We start from the raw sequence: 14,229 nt of genomic DNA on the forward strand, positions 1-14,229 counted from the left end.
ACCCGCGTCCCCTGCAGCGGCAGGCGGACTCTCAACCACTGTGCCACCAGGGAAGCCCGAGGTAGACACTGTTATCACTCCTATTTTACAGAGGAGGCAGCTATAAAAGATAAAATGAAAATAACTTGAGATCATATTACTAGCAAGATACGAGGCCCGGAGTTGGACCTAAGAGTCCACCCTGTCAATTACTGCTCTAAGTAACCTCACCAAATGTCCCTTAAAATTCCCTCCTTTCATGACTAGGAAGAGGGAGACTTGAAGTTCAGAGTTTCTGCCGCATGGGCTCATGAAGGCTGACGTGCTGAGGTGTTTAAAATACCTTTTCTTACGTAAGAATCAGTAGGAGCCGTCTGCTAATGTGCTTCACTTGGAGGAGAAACTCAACAAAGATTATGCTGTTTTTCTTCCTAATCCATTAAATAACTCCAGTGCCCAAAATAATATTAACAGCATTTAAATATCAGAAATTTTAAATACTTTTTGTAGCCATTTGATTTCATTTTTTTTTTTTTTTCTTCTTTGGCTCCGCTGCGCGGTTTGCGGGATCCCCAACCAGGGATTGAACCTGGGCCCTGGCAGTGAAAGCACAGAGTCCTAACCACTGGACCGCCAGGGAATTCCCCAAGCCATGTGATTTTCTGAGAAGCAATAGTATATCAAACTGTAAGAAAATCAAGAGAGAATAGGCCTTTGATCTTAGCTATATTCAACCTTTACCTTGATTTTTTAGTATATGTAACAATAACTTAAAACACTGATCTGGATTAAAATTCTAAAAGATACATTTCAATCCTAATCCTTCAAACCTATATTTAAAATTGCCGCTAGCATACCTTTGTTGGACTCTCCTATAAGAGGGGCCTCAGATCTAACACGTCCCACATGGAACTGGCTTCTTCTTGCTAAATCTTCTCTCCCTGTGATGGCGTGACCACCCTCCCTAGGGTCCCTGCCAGAAACTTGGGTCTCTTTTTTTTTCTTTTCTGCATAAAGTTATTGTTTCCATTTTGGTCCAAGGCTTGAGAGAGGGCTCCAGGGTGATTAAAAAGCTGCCTAGGGCTTCCCTGGTGGCACAGTGGTTAAGAATCCGCCTGCCAATGCAGAGGACACAGGTTCGAGCCCTGGTCTGGGAAGATCCCACATACCTCAGAGCAGCTAAGCCCACGCACCGCAACAACTGAGCCTGCGCTCTAGACCCTGCGAGCCACAACTACTGAGCCTGTGAGCCTAGAGCCCGTGCTCCGCAACAGGAGAAGCCACCGCAATGAGAAGCCCGCGCACCGCAAGGAAGAGTAAGTAGCCCCCGCTAGCCGCAACTAGAGAAAGCCCACAAGCAGCGATGAAGACCCAATGCAGCCAAAAATAAATTAAAAAAAAAAAAAAAAGCTGCCTAGTGGATGCAGAGACGGACTTCAGGCAGAAGCCCTGACACCAGAGGGGCTCCTCAAAGGCTGCTGGGCTCCGGAGGCTCCTAGTCATGCTGGAGGGTGAGCCTTTCGAAGAGAGACTCGCCCAGCCCAGCCTGGGGACCAGCCAGCCTGCGGAGATCGGGCAGGTGGTCACCCGTCTTCTTGATGAGTTTCACCTGCTCATCCAGGAAGTGGCTCTCCAGGAAGTCACAGAGGTGGGGGTCTGCATGTGCAGAACCCAGGGCATGCAGATCCAAAAGTGCCTGGGTCTGGTTCTTTTCCAGAGAATGGTGGCTTCCATAGTGTCCTGGGTTTTAGCCCCCTCATCTTGGTGAGTATTCTACAAGTCCTGGAAGAGGGCGCGACCATCGCACTGGTTTTGCATTTTTAAGAGATGCTGTGCACCCTCGCACTTCTCCTCTGCCAGTTCGTGGAAACAGTGGCCCACGCCCTCCAGAGCCACATCGTCGCCATGGAAATAGAAGCCCAGGGAGAGGTAGGTGCGGGGGTCCCACAGATGTATGTTGACCGGGCCGTTGCTGATGGCCTCCACCTTGGTAGAACAGTTCTTTTTTTTTTTTTTAGGGTATAGTTGTTTTACAATGTTGTGTTAGTTTCTACTGTACAGTGAAGTGGAGTTCCCTGTGCTCTACAGCACGTCGGTAGAACAATTCTGAAGAATCTGGGAGCTCATGGTTGATCGGTAATAAGGAGCTAAGCTCAGAAAATGGTGTTGGCTCGTCCCGGAGGCCAATAATAGCTGAGTGGCTGATTCCAAAGGCTGCGACTGGAAAGTAAAGGTTGGAGGCTGGTGGGAGGCTGGAGCAAGGAGCGTCCCTGGGTCTGTTCCATCCAAACACTGTCAAAGCAAGACACAGATCTGCGGGACAGCGGAGCGCACTGCCCGGATCTCATTCTTTTTTTAAAAATTTATTTTATTTATTTTTATTTTTGGCTGCTTTGGGTCTTCGTTGCGGTGCGCGGGGCTTCTCATTGTAGTGACTTCTCCTATCGTGGAGCACGGCGCGCGGGCTTCAGTAGTTGTGACGCACGGGCCCAGCTGCTCTGCGGCACGTGGGATCCTCCTGGACCAGGGCTCGAACCCGTGTCCCCTGCACTGGCAGGAGGATTCTTAACCACTGCGCCACCAGGGAAGCCCTGGATCTCATTCTTGACTCTCCCTTCCTGCACACCTCCTCCAAGCAATCATCCAGTTCCTTCAGCTCAGCTTTACAAAGGTCTACTGAATCTCTTCTCTCCACCTCCCCTCCACTCTCCTGGTCTAAGCCACCTTCTCCTCGAATCTGAATCTCAGTGGCCTGTTAACTAGTATCCCTCTGCCTCGGCCATCCATCCATTCCATTCTGCACACAAGACCCAGAGTGACCATCTAAACCTCACTTACTTGCTTGACACCTTCGTAGGTTTCCACTACAGGTATCAGTCATACTCCTCAAAAGAGTTTGCAAAACCCTGCCTGCTCAGTCCCGACCCCCTTCTCCAGCCTTGGTTCATTCTCCCTCAACAGCGCTGGACCAGTAGCACGGTCCTTTCTTTATCAGCCATTTTCTGAGTTAAATTATAATTTTCTTTCATTCAACAGTGATTGATAGGGTATCTATTATATGCCAGACCTCGTGCTAGTAAAAGAGCACAAAGACAGACAATGAAGATGGAAGGATTTTAATATCTAAAAATAATAGAAAAAAAACTAGTTTTAGATAGATCCTGTAGATGTTAGGTTTTGTAACCACAGCTGTATAGGATCTTACCACTCTCCGGCAAAGACCATGGAGAGTCATAACAAGCATCTGAAAAGTTGAGTTGTTCTACCAAGAGCAGATCAATAGCTCTATTTAATGTATTATTAATTTACTGTGACTAAATACAAGAGGTAGGCTGTGAAAGTAGAAATGTTTATTGAGGTAGTAGTGCCTTTCCCTGTAATTAAGAGAAGAGGTGAATTATCTTAAAAATGTGTTTTAAGTGTTACTTTAATTTTCAGACTTTTCTAACTTAATCCATATATGAAGTCAATATTATTTCCAAAATTAGATTTAATAAAAAGTTTATTTAAAAAATTTTAACATCTTTATTGGAGTATAATTGCTTTACAATGGTGTGTTAGTTTCTGCTTTATAACAAAGTGAATCAGCTATACATATACATATATCCCCATATCTCTTCCCTCTTGTGTCTCCCTCCCACCCTCCCCATCCCACCCCTCTAGGTGGTCACAAAGCACCGAGCTGATCTCCCTGTGCAATGCAGCTGCTTCCCACTAGCTATCTGTTTTACATTTGGTAGTGTATATATGTCCATGCCACTCTCTCACTTTGTCCCAGCTTACCCTTCCCCCTCCCAGTGTCCTCAAGTCCATTCTCTACGTCTGCGTCTTTATTCCTGTCCTGCCCCTAGGTTCTTCAGAACCATTTTTTAAAAGTTTATTTTACTGTTACTCCTCTTTTCCATCTGTTTGTACCAGGAACTCTGAGTGCTGTCCAAGGTAGATGTTTATATTCTCTTACTAAATTGATATGAAGAAGATGTGAAGAGAATCTGATGGTAAGAAATAGGGCTAATGCAGAGCTTTTTAAGAAGTCATTTAGAATTTTGAAAGGTTGGATGATTTTTTTTAGTGAGGTGTTTTTTGTTTTGTTTTGTTTTTTTCTGGCTTCACCATGTGGCATGTGGAACTTCCCTGACCCGGGATTGAACCTGTGCCCCCTGCAGTGAAAGTGTGGAGTCCTAACCACTGGACCACCAGGGAAGTCCGGATGATATATATATATATATTTTTTGGGGGGGTACCAAATTACTTTATTTGAAGGAATAGTACTAAGGAAAGGACTTGGTGACCAGGGAAGTCACCCCTGTGGCTACGGGAAGCCAGCATAAGGCTTAGCTCTCATTATCACTATTTCCCAGGGTGTGCTTGTCAAAGAGATACTGTGCCATGCCAGATTCGGGTGCCCCCATCGTGTGCAAGTTGGTTACGTGGTCACCCAATTCTTTAATGGATTTCACCTGCTCATTCAGATAATGAGTCTCAATGAAGTCACACAAATGGCGGTCATTTTTCTCCGTGGCCAGTTGGTGCAGTTCCAGTAGTGACTGATTCACACTTTTCCAAGTGTAGCGCACATCCCATTGCATTCAGCCCATTCTCCCAGTCATCACGGTCTGGTTTCTTGATATCCTGAAGGAAGATTCGGCCACCCCGTTGGTTCTGCAGCTTCATCAGTTTCTCAGTATGTTCCCTCTCCTCACAAGATTGGTGAAGAAAGTATTTGGCAAAGTTCTTCAAAGCCACATCATCGCGGTCAAAAGAGTATGACATGGACAGGTAGACGTAGGAGGCGTAGAGCTCCAGGTTGATCTGGCGGCTGATGGCGGCCTCCGAGCCCTGGTGGTAGTTCTGGCGCACCTGCGAGGGGGACTCTGTCGTCATGGCGGGCGGCTGAGGTGAAACGGTGGCGGTGGCTGCGCGGTTGTAACGGCGGCGGGGACCTTGGGGCGGTCAGAGGGCGCTGTGAGGTGGTGGCGAGGGCTGGCTCTGAGCGGCAGGCCGGAGCTGGGGAAGAGCGCCGGGTTCCATCCAAGCACTGTTGAAGCAAGAAACCGCGGCGACTCTCTGCGAGGACTGTCCAGATGATAGAGATATATATATATATATATTTTTTTTTTTAATTTGTTTATTTATTTATTTATGGCTGCATTTGGTCTTCATTGCTGCATGCGGGCTTCCTCTAGTTGTGGCGAGCGGGGGCTACTCTTCGTTGTGGTGCGCGGGCTTCTCGTTGCAGTGGTTTCTCTTGTGGTGTGCAGGCTCTAGGCACGCGGGTTTCAGTAGTTGTGGCATGCAGGCTCAGCAGTTGTGGCTTGCGAGCTCTAGAACACAGGCTCAGTAGTTGTGGTGCGTGGGCTTAGTTGCTCCGCGGCATATGGGATCTTCCCGGACCAGGGCTCGAACCCGTGTCCCCTGCATTGGCAGGCGGATTCTCAACCACTGCGCCACCAGGGAAGCCCCGGATGATATTTTTAAAGGTGTCAAATTTGGCCTGGTAGGTCCTCCAGAAGATCTACCTTTATCAAAAATTCAAGTTCAGTTCAGGCAGGGATTATGTTTCAGTTGTACCATCAGTATCTTTGCAGTTTTTTATAATTGTCAGGGTAAAGTGAAAATATAGGCTTTAATGGTCCCTGTTATCCTTTAAAAAATACTTCAGATTGTATCATGTTATTCCAAGGAACAATTCAATTTCATGAAAACAAATAAATTTAGGGAATTCCCTGGCGGTCCAGTGGTTGGGACTCCCAAGTTCTCACTACAGAGGGCCCAGGTTTGATCCCTGGTCTGGGAGCTAAGATCCCACAAACCATGTGGGATGGCCAAAATAAATAAATAAATAAATTTAAATTATATTATATATAAAATAAGTAAAATGATTAAAATTAAGTGAACAAATAAAACAAGTAAATAAAAAAGAAAATCTGAAACAAGATCTTTAATCCAGTAAATACCAGTCAATAGTCTTTCTTTATAGAATGTTACATTTTTTCGCTTCAATAAATGATTTACACTTAAAGCTGAGATGGAGTCTGGTCCTCGGTATTCAATATTGAAAAGGCAAACAATCTTAAAAAGCAGAATGGGGGGCGGTGGGATGAATTTGGGAGATTGGGGTTGACATACATACACTATTTTTTTTTCTCTCAAAAATTTCAATTTATTTTTATATAACACTTATGGAAAAATAGACAAGAATATTCACTTTTTATGGTCAGTGTTTTGTTTTGTTTTGTCTTGTTTTAAATTCGGGTATAGTTGTTTTACAATGTTGTGTTAGTTTCTACTGTATAACGAAGTAGAGTTCCCTGTGCTATACAGCAGGTTCTTATTAGTTATCTATTTTATACATATTAGTGTACATATGGGGATTGACATATATACACTACTGATACTATGTATAAAATAGATAACTAATGAGAACCTACTGTATAGCACAGGGAACTCTACTCAATACTCTGTGGTGACCTAAATGGGAAGGAAATCTTAAAAAGAGGGGGTAATGTATATGTATTGCTGATTCACTTTGCTGTACAGCAGAAACTAATACAACATTATAAAGGAACTATACTCCAATAAAAATTAAAAAAAAACAAACAAACAGAATGACCATGTGAACTCATACCCAAAGCAATGTTTGAATGGATGCTTAAAACTGCCCTGGGACAGAACTGCAGGAGTCAACCCTTTACGAAGTCCATTTTTAACTTTTTGTTGTGAGCAACAATAAACACAATTCACAATGTAAACTGTTATACCCTCATGCTTACAAATATTACTTAAAAAAAAATCTCATGAAGTACTATTCTTTCTACATGCAATGCATTCTAGTATTTTTCTCTTTCATTTCCTTTATAAAAAAATATCTCACAATCCACTAATGGGTCATGACCTGCAATTTGTAAGCACTGCTAGACTGGCCAGATCAGAGATATCTGAGGATTTTCTTTCCAACCTAAAAGATTTTCCTTCTCTCTGTGTTAATTTTAAGATCTTACCAAACAGGGAACTTCTGAGAAAGTTCTTGAATTTTTCTTTCATTTGATCAGGGCTTTCTGCTGTGTTGACCAGAGCAGTTTCACTTTTCACTGCCGTCCCTTGGATGTTTTTGTATGTTGGGTTGTCGTCCGGGGGCTGCAGTCTCTAGAGGATCATCTTTTACTATAAACTCTATCCTTGACTATAATAAATAATTAACTTGGAGTTTAGTGATTCATGAGTTCATATTTAACTTCTAAGGGGTCCTTTTTTGATTCAGATGACATTGGTCTTATCCAGCATCAAGAATCCATGAGTTTTGCCCTTTTGTGCTCTTTGGACACTCCCAAGAACCAGGTGGACAAGGCCCTTTCCCATGAAAGGGGGCTGATCTAGCTCCCTCCACTCAGAATGGGGGTGGGGGGAAGGGGGACATTAACTAGTGTCCAGCTGCCTCAGGCCTTGACCTCCCTGCTTTATTAATCTGTACTAATAAGCTGCTGGGGCAAGGGGGATCTTTCTAGTCCCCCAGAACTGAGAGTCAGAATACTAAGGCCCTTTCCCTGAATGGCCAAGTACAGTAGAGCAGTTAAGACCTAGGCTCTCCCATGCTACCCCTCTCCATCACTGCGAAGAATTCCATTCCTATAAGCTATTTCTGTTTGCTTCCGGTTTCCATGATTGCCTAAGTGCCGTTGTCTGCTGCCAATTCTCTGCCTCTGGCCTATGGATAGCTCACCCCTGCAGTGTTCCACCTTCACCAGCTAGATAGTAACCAGGAACTAACTCCAGACTCTCCCAGACCCCTATAAGGCGGTCTTGGTAACAGGCTTTCACTGCCCCTACGTGGGAAGCAAACAGTAAAGGCGCTGACAGGGAGAGACCAGGCCTGGATGCCTTTCCATATTGGTGGAAGAGGAAGGAGATCAGGTTTATAATGTGCAAGAAATACTGCCACCAACTCACGTTATACTGTTTCATTTAATGCTCCAGGCCAGTGTTTCTCAAAGTTACTTGATCTTAAGCATCATCTAGGGTGCTTAAAGATGCAAATTACCATCTCTACCCCAGTGTTCTGGAGTGGGAATCTCTGGGCAGAGGTCTGTCTGGGAATCTGTATTTTAAAACAAGCACCTAGGCAATTCTTACAATTTGGGAGACATTGGCCTGTAGTTGTTGGCAATGAATCTTTATTGTGGTTATAGTTATGTGGAGCTACACATGTGATATAATTGTATAGAACTACAAACACAAACACAAATCAGTACTTGTATAACTGGTGAAGTCTGAGTAAGTTCTATGCATTGTAGCAATGTCAGTTTCCTGATTTTGACATTGTATTATATATATGTAAGATCTTAACACGGGGGAGGCTTCACAAAGGATGTTTGGGACCTCCCTGTATATTCTTTTGTTGTTTCCTGTGCATTTATAATAGTTCCAAAATTTAAAAAAATATTTAAGTCAAAAAAAAAAAAGGTATAGGAAGAGAAATGGTGAAGCACTGGATTGGAATCACCTAGAAGAGCTTTTGTCACTCCTCCATAAACGTACACACACACGGACACATATGTACACACACACATATGTCTCAAGCATTGGTGTCCTTTTCCAACTTGATTTATTTCAAAGTCTACATTAGTTAATCTGCAATTTGAATGTAGAACTTTTATGGATGTAAATGAAACAATTTAAAACTTTATTTAAACCATCTATTCATTTAGATATTTAAATACTTGCATTTAATATCAAAAATTATACAAAATGGTATTAATTTAGAAAAGTTACTTTTTCTTCACTCAAATAATTTTAGTCAAATTCTTCACAGGGATCTGCTACAGCAGGGTCTCTCTCATCACTGGAACAACATTTTGAGTCATCTAACAGTTCCCTTCTAGTTATTTAAGATAGAACAGGTTTTGAATTGAGTAGGATGCTGTCAGTGGAGATTTTACCGCATCTTAGGAACCATTTGTTAAACATTGGGACAAGTGTTTTTTTTCCCTTGCATATTCACAATCTCCGCAAGTAGGTCTTGTATTCCTTTTTCTAATACCTTTGTAAGAAGCTTACTAATTATGATCTCCAGTGCTTGTTCTCCATGGTCATAACCTCAGGAATAATTAATACATATGTTTTCACCGTTTCCCCCTGATTTTGCTAGCTGACCTTTATAAGATAGAAAACTGCCATCCCTTGAGGTCCTTTCAAGAGATGGTGTCTTCCTGAAGAGTACTTTGTTCAAAAAGGACAAAGTAAAGAAAAAAATATAAGGCAACTCTCTTTTCTGAAGAACAATATTTTGGGGAAAAATTTGCTTTCTATCCTGGCATGTATGGTGTATACTTCCATTCAAGAACATCTGCACCTAAAGCCCAGTTCAACTTCTGGGGAAGTCAGACTGGCCCAGCTATTTTTTCACAAGATGCTATAAGGCAGACGGAGTATGGCATACCTGCAATTTTTTGGTTATTTTGTGCTAAAAGAATACATTGTGGGGAAGTCCAGGACCACTTTTTAGAAGTGGATGATTTGGTTATTTTTCAAAATTTGCCTATAATTGTAACGTGAATTTTAATGGGAAGCAGGTAGGGTTGTTTGTTCTAAAGACGTTAATAATATTGTCTAAATGCTCTGTGGCTGCAGAATTACTCTGAGTCCCATAATTCCTGTGCACCCTGAGCATCCTGTGTGCTTTGCACATCTATGAACTATTATTTTTTGAAAGTTTGTGGATGCTATAGTGGTAAATAAAATACAAGTTTGTTTAAAAGTATTGAACTCATAGTATTTTTTGTCGTTTTGCAATTTCCCAATAAATAGAAACCAAAACATCTGTGAAGGTAGGGAGCAGAGTTCTAAGCTATTCTGGCTGGTTTGTAGCTGACCGAGTGACTACAAGGGGTCCAGAGAGTGACAAATCGGGGTGTCAGGATATGGGGACACAAGAAAAAAAGGCACAGACAGAGTGGCAGAGGGACAGTGCCTGAAGAGCTATTAGGAGAGGACTCGGTGCGAGAGAAGACGCAGCTGTGTAGGGCTCTCTGCTGACCCATCATGAAGTACCTTTCTTTCACCCGTGAACACCAGTTTTATCTTAGTTGCAGGTGTTTCCTTTAGAGCTAAGTTTAGCAAATGAAAGATCTCGTGTCAAACTCATTGGTTCCTCAGAACTAAGGAGTAAGGGATATAATATGAGTATTGTCATTTTTGTTGCTAATTTTAAAAGCACCTTTATTTTGAAAAAAAAACAAAAACCAAAGAAATGCAATCCACGCAAATAAAGCAAAAGCACAGTACTAACCAGGTTTCCTTTTCCTCATCCCTACTACCGAGAGCTGTAATTTGGGAGATGTCAGATAATTCAAAGCTATGGTAGCAAATTAGGTTTCCAAGAAAAGACATCATTTTTAAGAAAGCCACAATAAAAATCATTTTAATAATGTTGCAAACAACTATTAAGTACTGTGTTTAGAAAATGCTTCTCTGCTTATTAATGGGGAAAATCTTTTAAAATGAGGTACGGGGTCATCTGGTGGAAGAAATCTACTGCACTAATATTGTAAGCACTCCACTGGTTTCAAGTATACTCACTTGATGTCTCTCCATAATATTTTCTTCTGGAATATAGTATTAGAAAATTGTTCAGATAGAATGAGCAGGGAAGACATTATCTCGACTATAGCAGAAACTGAGAAAGAAAAAATGAAGAGGCAGTTTCTCTCCTGGATCTCTCAGCTGGCCACCAGATGGTAGACAAAAGCAAAGCTATTAGACCTGCAATGCAGTGAGGCGAGGCATGAAAAAAACAAAGAACTCCTTCCTGGCGGACATTTTTGTTTAGGTAACCAGAGTTTAAACTTGTGCCCCTGATAATAACCAACATTTCCTAACATTAATACCAGCCAGCAAATTAGTACCATTTTTCTTATTAACCATTACAAAGGGGAAATCTTGGGGGGGAAAAGAAAACAGTAGGAAAAACTATGGCAGCATTATTTTTGGTTTTTTTTTAATGAAAAATCAAAACCTCATGAAATATTCTAAGTAATTAATAAAATGTTTACAATAAAGTCAATACATGGCTTTCCGAGGTGTTTTTTATTTTGAATTATACTCTAGGAAGACACTGATATAAAATTTATCAATTCAAACTGTTAAAAAAACAGAATTCAACTGAGTTAAAGATCTAATTGACTTTATTGAAGGATTCATGAACCAGGCAGCATCCCATCTAACAAATAAAAAGGAGTTCCAAGGAGTTGTACAAGATGGAAGGCTTTTATAGGCAGAAAGGGGAAAAGAGTGGGTTGTTTCAGTTTTAGATAACCTACCTACTGGGATGGCAGGGGGCTATGTGGAAGATTACCTCATTGGTGCTGACCAGAAAATTCGACTGACCAGTGCAGAATGCATTCCTGGAAGAGGTCGTAACTACAGTTAGATTGGGTATTGAATCTTGATTTGCTGTCATGTGGCTTAACACAAGTGACTCCATTTTGGGCCTGTCATTTCCTTTTTAACAACATAAGTCAGGAACTTCCCTGGTGGTCCAGTGGTTAAGATTCTGTGCTTCTACTGCAGGCAGCACGGGTTTGATCTCTGGTCAGGGAGCTAAGATCCCACGTCTTGTGGTGTGGCAAAACAAACAAACAAACAAAAAACAAGTCATTAATAGCTCTGTGGCTTCCAAAACAAGTAATCCAGTTAGCTTATGGCAGATATTTTTAGTATAAAAAAAGTATAAACAATAGAATTTCAACCCTAATAACATACCTATGCTTTCTAAACAAAGGCTAAAGGTAAATACACTGGAATGTTAGCCATGGCCATTTCTGAGCAGTAGAACTATAGGAGATTTGTATTTTGTTCATATTCTAAATATTAAACAACAATCATGTATTACTTTTGTGCTCAAGAAAAAAAACCATTAAAAAAATAAAAACACTTTTAAATGTGGAAGAATAAATATTTTAAAGCAGGACCCTGTGGAGCCCTCCCAGGCACAAAAGCCTTCCTGTGTCTCCAGTTTCTCATTTGGAGGAAAGAGGCTTCAGCCCCCTAGACTTTCTGCGAATTCCAAAGGGCAGATTCAAACAGTTACTGATCAGGGAAGTGATGGAATGCAGAAACAAAGGGAAAGCACTCAAGAAACAATAGTACAGCAAGAAAGCAGAGTCCTAGTTCCTCCTCAAGGGATATAAGTAGAGTCCTTCTATAGGAACTAAGGCCCCCATCCAGGTGGCGGATGGTAACTTCAGGCTGAGCACAAGGTCCCTGGAGCACCACCCTGTCACCTCCCCACCAACCAATCAGAAGAAAGTCACACACCCTACAGCCCTCACCCCAAATGTTGCCTTTAAAAACTCCTCCCTGAAAACCATAAGGGAGTTTGGGTCTTTTGAGCACGAGCCGCCCATTCTCCTTGCTTGGCCCTGCCATAAACATTCCTCTGCTCCAAACTCCAATGTTTTGGCTTGTTTGGCCTCACTGTGCATCCAGCACACGAACTTGCGATCAGTAACAATAGTACCAGCTTCATAAGCCTCTCCATTGTGAGGCCTATTGCACGAATGCTGGCTTTTGCAGAGCTGTGGTACAGAGAGCGTGTCAAGCATTAGACAATTTGAAGATTCAACACAAATAGTGAGTGAATGAAGCAGCACACTGGGGTTCCATTTTGGATGCACATATGTGCCAATCAGTTTACCAGTTTACTTTTCAGAAAACGTCACGGAATGTTTTAAAAGATACTATCTAGTTTTATTTTTGATATCCTCCACCTCCTACCCACACCTCCTCCAAATTTCACTCTTTACAAAGGGTTGCTGATACAATCAGATATCAAGAACTCAATTCACTTTACTTTTTTAAAATAAATAAATTTATTTATTTATTTATTTGGCTGCGTTGGGTCTTCATCGCTGTGCGCGGGTCTTCTCTAGTTGCAGCGAGCGGGGGCTACTCTTTGTTGCAGTGCGTGGGCTGCTCATTGCGGTGGCTTCTCTTGTGGCGGTGCGTGGGCTTCTCATTGCTGTGGCTTCTCTTATTGTGGAGCATGGGCTCTAGGCACGCGGGCTCAGTAGTTGTGGCACGTGGGCTTCAGTAGTTGTGGCTCACAGGCTCTAGAGCGCAGGCTCAGTAGTTGTGGCTCACGGGCTTCATTGCTCTGTGGCATGTGGGATTTTCCTGGACCAGGGCTTGAATCCATGTCCCCTGCATTGACAGGTGGATTCTTAACCACTGTACCACCAGGGAAGCCCTCAATTCACTTTAGATTCTTAATTTTAACAATAGAAAATATAGGGAGGAAAATAATTTCCCTCTACCCTTATGAGTTCTTGGCTGAAACCCCTTGTAATACACAGATGAACAAAAGAAAAACAAGCCAAGTAACTCCCTGATTTGGCCCAAGTCACCACCTTAAATACTATCTTCAACTAAAGACAAAAGAAAGCTGTAGGGGGATTGGAGGGAGGCCAGTTATGGGAGGTCATAGGAAAAGCACTTAAACTAGGGTAAAGATTATTTTGCAGATTTGTCAGTGCCTTCTCCATTGAGACTCTCTTGTGATTTAGAGTCAACCTTCCTTCTCTTTAGAGAACGTAAATTTCGCCTAGAAAAGGGTAATTTCTACTCTGTTTTCAGAGATTCTCTTGAGCCTGCTCTTTCTCAAAAATAATCAGCTCAAAATAATCCTTATGCCAAAGAGGCATATTTTGAGGTGGCATATTCTGCTGCCTTTCAAAAAGAAAGTTTTCTACTTTTACATAAAAAATGAAACTTGCCCAACCTGATTAACCCTCTTCATCCCACCTAGACGTCTTTCCTTCCCTCTTCATCCTCCTCACCATCCCAATCTCCCCTCTTTTCCTAAGTCTTTGCTCCTCTTTTAAGTCTTCAAAAGCCCCAGTCCTGTCCTCTTTTTCTCAATCCCACTCTTTCCGCAATGAAGCCTGAAGTGTGTTCTTTAAGGATATACCTTTCATATTTGTATGCTTTCCCCGATTCAATTCCTTTTTTTTAATCTCCCCAAATGCTTAAGTGCCTTGCACCTAAACACATCTGTCTGAAAAAGAATCCTTATAAAACCCTACTCAATCCCTTATCACTGGATTTTATCTTCCCGATTTAACTGTTTCCACCCCAAAACAACTATTGAGCTAAAAACAAAGCACTTGGCAGGCGCCGGTGCACGCGCGCGCCGGGCCGGGGCGGCTCTGAACCCGGTGTCGAGGGCCCGGGCCCGGACCCAGCCCGCCGCGAGCA

General features: G+C 42.4%; 2 pseudogenes; both read right to left on the minus strand.

Annotated features, from left to right (window-relative positions):
- Positions 1 to 1,474: 1,474 nt before the first annotated feature.
- Positions 1,475 to 3,455, minus strand: LOC112401281 (ferritin light chain-like; annotated as a pseudogene).
- Positions 3,456 to 4,276: 821 nt separating this feature from the next.
- Positions 4,277 to 4,922, minus strand: LOC112401287 (ferritin heavy chain pseudogene; annotated as a pseudogene).
- Between the last annotated feature and the right edge of the window lie 9,307 nt (positions 4,923 to 14,229).

This window comes from Neophocaena asiaeorientalis, unplaced genomic scaffold (genome assembly GCF_003031525.2).
Source record: "Neophocaena asiaeorientalis asiaeorientalis breed wild unplaced genomic scaffold, Neophocaena_asiaeorientalis_V1.1 scaffold161, whole genome shotgun sequence".
NCBI classification, from domain to species: domain Eukaryota; kingdom Metazoa; phylum Chordata; class Mammalia; order Artiodactyla; family Phocoenidae; genus Neophocaena; species Neophocaena asiaeorientalis.